At 37.1% G+C, this 8036-nt stretch overlaps 1 non-coding gene across 1 annotated transcript; it reads right to left on the bottom strand.

Moving 5' to 3' along the window:
* Positions 1 to 546: 546 nt before the first annotated feature.
* On the bottom strand, positions 547 to 619 carry Trnar-acg (transfer RNA arginine (anticodon ACG)). The gene has a single exon. It is a non-coding gene; the product is annotated as a tRNA-Arg (tRNA).
* Between the last annotated feature and the right edge of the window lie 7417 nt (positions 620 to 8036).

Here is an 8036-nt window from a genome sequence, read left to right as displayed (position 1 = left end):
ACAAATTCCATCAGCAATTTCCCATACATAGACTGTAAATCTCATTATAGATTGTCAATTATAACTTATACGTTATAAACTGAGAAATAGCGGCACAATTTTAAATGCGTTAATTGAATAGCAATTCCTTCGAATAAAATAAGAGCATTTTAAACTAGAATATGCGTAAATTATGAGACTGTGTACTTCCGCCTGAAACCTTAAGATAAAATTGTTGTGTGAGCTACACTTCTCTATGTTGTATGAAGTGTTCTCAAAATTATGTCAATGAAATGTTGATAACTCAAAAAATATTTTTGCCCAGATTTATATTTTATTACTAGCGGCTGCACTGCGTCGGCACACACACAACCCGACTCAAACAATAAATCGAGTACATTCAACATCAAGTACACTCAACATCGTTTTACCATCAACGCTTACCTTGTGTACTGGGAGTGTGGGAAATTCCCATACGTGCAAAACAAAATCACTGAAAAAAACAAAATTACCCTAAGGGTAAGTATAATAAGTAAATGTAGGCTAAAATGATGGTTAAAATTATTGCGAAATTGCCAGAATTCGAACCTGGAATCTTCTGATCCGTAGTCAGACGCGTTATCCATTGCGCCACAAGTCCTATCCGTATGCCGAAAAATGTTACCGCGACTGTATCGAGAGAATGCTAAATTCCGTTTACATGGGCAGATAACTTTTTCGGCAATTGCACGAAACACCCCAAAAAGCCTTATTTCGGGATTTTTGTGTGACTCGGCGATGTTCGTTACGAACCATGTATAGATAAGGACAATCTAGGTACTCACAACTTTCAGGGAAAAAAGATTTTTTCAATTCGGTGCATCTGTTGTGAAGTGCTATTGGTATATATACACACGCATAAATAAATAAACATTTTGAATTTTATTAATAGTGTAGATTACCAAAGAGTATCATATCTATTAATCAAATTTCGAAAAATCAAAAGGTAAAACTTTCTTACAAAATATCGAAATCAAATTAAAAGATCAATGTCATGCAAATGTGCGACTTCGTAGGCCGAAATCCAGACATCATTGTAATTTTCACCTGCTACACAACCTTGACCTTAAATTTTAAGCTAGGTATCATCAAATTAATTCAGTTCATATTTAGATGATTTGAATCAAGTCTGTATATGATTGATCAAGCGATGTCGATGTTATGATATACTCAAGCAGAATAAAAAACGATGAAATAAAAACTAATTATTCATGCGTGCCTAATACAACAAAAAATTATTTGAAAAAAATGTCCAGCGAAATGATTTAGAATTACTTCAAACATAATATTGGCTCAAATGTCTTTAATTAAATTTCGTATTTTTTTTATCAAGTCGACTAATATTTAGGCGGCAAAATCCCACCTCCACATTCTAGAAATGTCGGCAAGTCTTCTAATCAAACAGTTTCTTTCACTTAGACAGCTAAACTGTGGAATCCTCATTTGGCTTCTAGCTTCACTGCCTATACTGATTACATATTATTCCTATAGATTTGATCCTAAATAGTAGCTACTCGCGGTCAAATGGTTTAGGGTGAAATAACAATAAAAACTATTCATTTAATTGTTTTCCTTCACTTTTAGAATTGGCTGGTTGATAAGTTCATTAAATTTTTCATATCTTTAGTTTATATTTAGATTAGTTTCGTTGGTATAACATTCAGTTGAATTTTTATTTTGGATTTTAGTATTTTTATTGCAATTGTTATTTAATATGTTATTATATTATATTTAATATATTATTATATTATTTAATTTTACTTTCATTTCTGTAAGCATTTCTATCATACTAAAAGCTCTCATTTTTATTTCAGTAATTAATTTATGTAACTTTTGGAAGAACCCCCCCCCCATCCGCTTTTTCTTTTTATCATACGTTTCTGTAAACGTGACTAGCTAAAGTTCAGAATAAAATCACGCTTTTCTTTTAACGGTTAATTAAAAAAAAATCTTTTTGAACGCTGTTAATCTTAAATTCCTCATTTCAGTTTACATTAATGGAGACGGACGTGTTTTTGTTGAGATAAGTGATTTCAATTTTAATCATACCTTTTATTTTTAGATTCAAATATTAATAACTCCATTTTATTTCAGTATTTAATTTATGTATTTCTGTTTTATTAAATGCTAGCTTTTTTTTCTCGTCCATAAATGTTTATTTATCTACCAAGTTGATTGCAAAAATAGATTACGAATTTGTACTCATTCTTAGTTCGTGAGAGGGGAATCTATCACCATACTTTCCCTGAAACACGTCTGTCGGACTTTTATTAAGTACAATACTTAATATTTTTTTTTTTAATGGAGAGTAGAAAATGCATTGTGGATGCGTTATCGGCAGCTCCTGTTACTCTCGCTTCTTCTTATTTGTCCCTCAGTCCTCATTTTTTAATGAGTGATTTTTCTGACAAAGGGAGAAGAAAAAGCTGTTTTCTAGGTTGGCAGTATTTTGCGCGAACAGTTGGCAGAGATGGCGAAAATTTTCTGTTTCTATGTCTATCCTTGTAGCCATGTCACTAGTAAGGGTGCTAGAGGTAAACGTTTTGTCTGGGCTGATGTTATCCGCCTGATAGTCAGGGACCTGAACCTTGGATTAACCACCAAGGAGGCTGTCCTATCAGCAGGTGCAAAGTACTGGAGCTGCTGTATTGCAATTTGGTGAATGGATTCTGGACCATGCAGTAGCTTCTGGTGGGGATTCTCGATGCAATACTAGTGGGTAATTGTTACGGCTTTACCTTATCATTAGCTACAAATAAAAAAAAATTCTTCGTTTCTTTCTCTCTGTCAGTTTCCCCTCTCTGTCCTGCGCTAAGTAAATCTGACGACCTAGTCCACAAATTCCAAAAATTCATCATGACAAGTTTCAAGAAAAAATACACGATTAAACCCGGTTCTACAACTTCCAACGTAGACCCCTACTACCATGTCTCCTTCTCCAACATCAGGGGTCTACGTTCTAACCTTCCAGAGGTTGAAAACCAATTACAGGAGACTAAACCAGACCTTTTATTTTTAAGTGAAACTGGCATTGGACAGGCTATTTCCCTAGAAGAGTTCTCAATTAAAGGATACTCTAACTTAACTTCTAAATCTGACCCCAAGATCGCCATGGGCATGGAATTTGTGCCTATATTAGGGATAACTTTCCATGTGGTAGGGACATCTCCAGGGAAGATCCTAACTTACCCTATATGTGCTTCCGGGTTGCTTTAGCTCACACTACGGCATTTATATTTACTCTCTATCGCCCCCATAACAGCGGAGTTACTATCTTTCAAAGCATATCTGAGAAAATTGACCAAGTCCTATCTGCTTATCCTTCAGCTAACATTCACGTATGTGGTGACTTCAATGTTCACAACGTCGAATGGTTGACCCACTCTAACAAGACCGATGATGAGGGGAGGTTCTGTCATGATTTCTCCATTGCCTATGACCTCACTCAGATTGTTCAGGAACCCACCCGTGTGCCCGACAATGACGGCCAGTATGCGAACCTACTAGACCTTTTTCTCACAACTTGCCCTGAACTATGTTCAGTTTCTGTTCTGTCGCCTCTTGGATCTTCCGACCACTCTGTTGTATCAATTAAGATAAAAATGAAATGTAATAAGTCCCTAGACGTACCTCTCCATCGTACAGTATATCGATACACTAAGGCTGACTAGGATAGCTTCCGTACATTTATATCTGATCTACCTCTGCATTCCATGTTTAAAAAGGATGTGTCCTCTATAGTGTTAGATCTGACGGAATGGTTAATTGTAGGTATTGACCGTTTCATACCCTCTAAAAAGTTTCAGCAAAAACCTAACAGCCAGCTATGGTTCTCTCCAGAATGTGCTGCTGCCATTGCGCACAGAAATAACTTTTTCCACTGTTTCCAACGTAATAGATGTATGGAAACTAAAACCGCTTTCAGGACTGCCAGCAACCATTGTAAGAAAGTAATAAAGAATGCAAGAGAGTTGTATGCTCAATCTGTTAAGTCCAAAGTAGCTGAGCAGCGGCTTGGTTCCCACCAGTTTTGGCAAATAGCAAACAGAATCCTGAACAGAAGCGTGTGCTCCATCCCAACTATTATCAATGGACCTGAGGTAATCTCGTCAGCATCACACAAAGCCAAACTCTTTGTCAAGAACTTTGCAGCTAATTCTACCCTTTGTGATCAAGGCTGTCAACCCCCAATATTTCCTCCTGTATCAGAAAACACGCTATGTGATATACGTATATCTGTACGTGATGTTGCCAAGCTAATCAAAAACCTTGATTCCAGTAAAGCAACTGGCCCTGACGGTATTCCAATTATAGTACTCAAAAAACTCCAACCTGAACAAGCGCCCATACTTACAAAACTGTTTAAACGTTGTCTTAAGGAGAATAGTTTCCCATCTCCCTGGAAAATTTCATCAGTATGCCCTGTATTTAAGAATTCAGGTGATCGCTCATCCCCCTCTCAGTACAGGCCAATAAGTCTCCTGTGCGTCATGAGTAAGTTGCTAGAATCTGTGTTAAATACAGAAGTAATCAACCATCTCAACAAAAATAACCTTCTTAGTGACACTCAATATGGTTTCCGTTCTGCTAGATCTACAGCAGATGTCCTTACAGTTATATCTCATAGGATTAACAAATCTCTCGACGGAGGCAATCTTTCTAGGGCAATTGCTCTTGACATATCTAAGGCCTTTGATAGGGTATGGCATAAAGGTTTACTTCATAAGATCTCTAGCTATGGTATTGCTGGAAATGTCTTCTCAATTATTAAATCATTTCTTTCTGATAGGTTCATAAGAGTAGTAGTGGAGGGGCAAAAAATCAGACGCTCACAGTATTAATGCCGGTGTCCCTCAGGGATCCATCCTGGGCCCAACTCTTTTCCTGATCTATATTAATGATCTTCCAAATCACATCCTTACATCATTTGTAGACATCTATGCTGACGACACTACCATTTATGGTAGCACATCTAAGACAGTAAACGACCAAGTTCTCTCCAATTCTCTCTCCTCTGATCTTGAGCACGTAGTACAATGGGGTAAGGAGTGGCTGGTTACTTTTAATGCATCTAAAACCAAGCTTCTCTCTTTACATCATCAACATTCTGATCCACATCTGGCATCAATTAAAATGAATGGCTCTCGTCTTCAGGAGGCCTCAAGTTTTGACAAGCTTCTAGGCTTGACCATTACTCCTGATCTTAAATGGAACACGTACATCAAATCTGTTGCCAAGGCCGCTGGAAAAATGGTGGGATATTTCTATCGATCCGGTAAATATCTCACTGCTGATGCTATTCTCTATCTATATAAGACCCAGGTACGTCCAAGGATGGAATACTGTTGCCACATCTGGGCAGGAGCTGCTAGAAAGGACTTGGCCTGCCTTGATAGAGTTCAAAATAGACTTCGTAGCCTCGTAGGAGATATCCTTTTCTCTTCCTTGCAACCTCTATCTCACAGAAGAGATGTTGCGAGTTTGTCTCTGATGTATCGTTATTTTCATGGAAAGTGTTCGACTGAGCTTCAATCTATGGTCCCCCCTCGCCAAACTTTCACAAGAAACACTCGTCTAGCTGTAAACACTATCAATAATTCCCCCCACTCTTTATCTGTGCCTAAACCTAAACGTAGATTCCATGAACAAAGCTTCTTTCTTAGAACTGCACGCCTGTGGAATTGTCTTCCGTTTTCCTGCTTTCCGGCTGACTACAATATGGTTGTCTTCAAGTCTAACGTAAATAAGTTCTTGATGAGCCGTTCCATATAAGTTATCAAATTTTCCAAATTTTCATTACTAATGATTACTATATTGTCCAATTTCTAATGTACACTCTTTAACCCTTATCCTTGAGTGGCCTCTTGGCTTTGATAATGTGGTGATGCCTATGTAAAAAAAAGGCTAAAATATCATAGAGATTTATGCTAATGCATAAAATCGACAGAGTATATCCACAAAACTTACATCTGGTATTGACAAGTAGTGTGACAATATTGAATTTATATGTGGCGTCTGTGTTCGTATGTTTTATTCTGCACAGGAAAATCCGTCTCTATTTTTTGTGGGGGGGGGGGTTATATTAAATATTATTATATTTTATATAATTTAACTTGAGTTTTTTATTTTAATTTGTGGGAGTTTCTAATTTAACAAACGCTTTTATTTTTCCAATGTATCAATTTTATCAAACACCCTATTCTAAAGTGAGCCTATAAAATCCGAGTGGTATTATGATCTGATAAACACCATCGTGTATAATTAATACATCGTTAGCATATCATTTAGTAACTTAAAAATATAGCTTTCTTAATAATGACTACAAAGAGTTTGGGTTCAGAACACATTGGGTGGGACAATCCGGAGACAATGGATCCTGATATAAACTCATCCTTGATTTCAACCACAGCTGGGTTGTGATTCGAATGGCTTCGTGCTAAATCTCTCGAAGATGGATGACCCTGTCAGGAATCATATTCTAGACAGTAAACCCTATGCAACAAGTAAGGTTTGAACATTAAAGCAGTTGTTTTTTAATACTGTAAAAAATTGAACAATTTTTTTAAAAATAAATATAATTTTATATTTTATAGTATTGGGGAAAAAAATTCTGCAACTGTTTCCAACAGAATCTCGTGATGATTATTTTCGAAGATTTCGTGAACTATTGCTTAAAAACTAGTTTTCGTCCAAGCGATATAACAATTTTTCTGAATCTATATTTAAAATTATTAACCTTAGAATAATTCGTTTTCTGACAGAACATATACTTCACATTAAAAAGCGATACATTAATACCGAATATATTTTAAAAACGTTTTATTAACTGTTGTTTTTGGATATCCAATAAATTGTTACTATTATATTTACTACTACTGGGATTCGTGTCCTGACGTTGCCTATGAAAATTTGGGAACCAACTTGAACCGGATATACGTATGTCAGATACAGTGGTCCCTCTACATAGGAGCTACTTATTTAAGAGAATTCGAGACAGGGGATGTCTTACTAGCAAAAATCTTAACCTACATATGAGAGAAAATTCAAGTTACGAGGGTTTTTCAGATGCTACCGCAAGGTGACCAAGTGGTCGAGACCGCTCAGCATCAGCTCGTCCCAGTTAGCACGTGTGAGTTCCTGCCATACAGACCTGATCCCGCGTTCTTATGATGTGTTTTTTTTATCACATTGCATCTCCTTTTTGTGCCTTTTTGCAATCCAAACAATGTTCGAAAAAAAAGGAAATATCCAAGCGTCCTCTGGAAAAAAAAAAGTAGATGGTGTCGCTCGATGGTGAGGCAATAGATAATAAGCAAACACGAACATGGTGTTCATGTGAGTGTTCTCGCAAAGCAGCACGAGCGACCATCATCGACAATCTCTACGATATTGAAGCAGAAGGATGCCATAAAAGCTATAAAATCGACCAAGTGTGTGGCTATTATTTTCAAGTTGATGACGAGATCGAGAGATTTCTATTGTTGTGGATATGCGACAAAGAGCTGGTGGGAGATACTGTTACGGAGAGCATTACCTTTGAGAAGGCGTCCTCCATCTACAAATACCTACAACGTAAGCCAGCGTCAACAGAGGAGAAGATATCGTTGGCTAAGCGTAGAGTGGATTTCAAAACCAGTCCTGCCTGATCTGAGAAATTCAAGAAGAGGACTAGCACTACCTCTGTTGTAAGGCATGCCGAAGCAGTGAGAGCAAATATTTAAGCTGCAGACGAGTTAACACACCACTTCGCTTAACTTAATTTGGAAGAAGGTTATGTCCTGCACCAAGTGCTTAAGTGCGACGAGACGGGCTTTTTTTTTTTAAAGAAAATGCCACGCAGAACAGTCATTACCGCTGAGGAGAAAAAGCTGCCGGGTCACAAGCCCATGAATGATCGTCTAACCTTAGCACTATGTGCTAATGCTAGACGTGACTGCAAAGTAAAGCTACTTATAGTATACCATGCAAAGGTATCCACATGCATTTAAGACTCATAAAGTCTTAAAAAAAGAGGCTAA

Source organism: Euprymna scolopes, chromosome 9, assembly GCF_053919585.1.
Source record: "Euprymna scolopes isolate OS-2025 chromosome 9, ASM5391958v1, whole genome shotgun sequence".
Lineage (NCBI taxonomy): Eukaryota > Metazoa > Mollusca > Cephalopoda > Sepiida > Sepiolidae > Euprymna > Euprymna scolopes.
Note: the sequence above shows the minus strand (reverse complement) of the source record. Positions and strands in the feature narration are given on the sequence as shown.